A 1,582-nucleotide genomic window follows, 5' to 3' on the forward strand; every position below is an offset into this window, starting at 1 on the left:
GGCTGGATGTGCCCAGGGCCCCCTGCTTGTCCATTGTTTCCATGGAATTTGGCCCCCTGCTTTGCACAAGGGACAGAGAAAGATCTTGCTGTTCCTGTGTCTGTGCAAGGAAAATTGTGCTTCTGTATTAAAGAGAGGTGGGAAATGGCCCCATGATGGGAAAATATCCTCAGGATTAAGACCTAAGGACTCAGGCTGAGAACTGATAGAACTGCACTCATCTGGGATTTAACAAATTGTCTTTCATGGAGCAGGGCCAGTTCCAGTGTTTTTGGCACCCCAAGCGGAAAAAAAAAATAAGCTGCAATCAATGGCAGCTCTACCGCTGCCACTTTTGGTGGCAAGTCCTTCCCTCTGAGAGGGCCGAATTGCCACTGAAGCCTCCCCTTTCCATTGACCAGCCCAGGGATCTGCTTGCTGCACTGGTGCCTGGAGCCAGCCCTGCCATGGAGACACTGGGAAGATGGGGGGAATCAGGAAAATAACATGGATTTGTTTACATTGCAAGTGAAGAATAATTGAAGCTTTTATCATTTAAAGCCACATTATCATCTCCCTGGTGGTCTAGTGGTTAGGATTTGGCACTCTCACTGCCAAGGCCTGGGTTCAATTCCCAGTCAGGGAAGTGGCTAGAAAGTAGCCTAATGTGGCTTTTCTTGTCACTTATACTACACTTTCTTAGGCTACTTTCTAGCCACTTTCTGAAACTGTTCCACTGTCCACTCCCTGAGGGGCTAAGAGCAGAGAACCCCTGTGCTCAGGGTCACAACCTCAGCCCAACCCAAGCCACTGAAACAAACTCAAATCATGCTTCCTCCAGCAGGATCACAGAGACACACAAAAAAACCACATGAGGAACAATCCTCCTCTGCCTTCATTTACCCCATTGCAACCCTCTCAGCAGCCCGCTCTTGCGGGAAGGACTGAGCTGATAGGAGCTCTGGCATAGAGACCAAGGGAGGGGTGTTGCTCCCCCTGGGTGTGAGCTGATCACATTCTGACTCTGTGTAACAGGGCTCTGAGCTTTGCCATCTTGTGAGTTCTGAGTGCTGAGCCCCCCGGACCCTTCTGCTGGGAGCATGGGGATTGCACAACAGCTGCAATCCCTTTTCCCATCTCCTTGTCCTCCTCGGCTTCCCCAGACCTTCCCCACAAATGGTTCTATCAGGCGCTGGAGGGATCTAAGGACCTGCAGGTTTCCCTCACCCACCTCTTAAGGCAAACAGTGATTCCCTTCTCTGACACTCCTGGGCCTGGGCTTCTTTTGAGTTTTTCCCCAGGGGACCTGATTCCCTGTGAAAGTGTGTGGGGCATGTGGGGAACTCAGACTCAGACTCTCCCCCACTAGGTGAGTCCAACAGCACCTCCCCTTGGTGGGAGAATCCTAAATTCCACCCTCCCACCCTGGTTACTCTGACCAGCTGATGGCGGCAGCATGTTAAATCAACCCCAGCTCTCTGGGCTAGAAAGCAGCATCTAACCAGCCTTGTGACAGCTCCGGTTTGCTCGCTGGAGACATAACAGACCAGGAAAGAAGGCAAATGTCAGACAGGGAACCTCAGCTCAAAAATAAACACCCTCA

General features: G+C 51.3%; 1 non-coding gene across 1 annotated transcript; it reads left to right on the forward strand.

Annotated features, from left to right (window-relative positions):
- Positions 1-553: 553 nt before the first annotated feature.
- On the forward strand, positions 554-625 carry TRNAE-CUC. The gene has a single exon. It is a non-coding gene; the product is annotated as a tRNA-Glu (tRNA).
- The last annotated feature ends 957 nt before the right edge of the window (positions 626-1,582 follow it).

Source organism: Mauremys reevesii, linkage group 23, assembly GCF_016161935.1.
Source record: "Mauremys reevesii isolate NIE-2019 linkage group 23, ASM1616193v1, whole genome shotgun sequence".
Lineage (NCBI taxonomy): Eukaryota > Metazoa > Chordata > Testudines > Geoemydidae > Mauremys > Mauremys reevesii.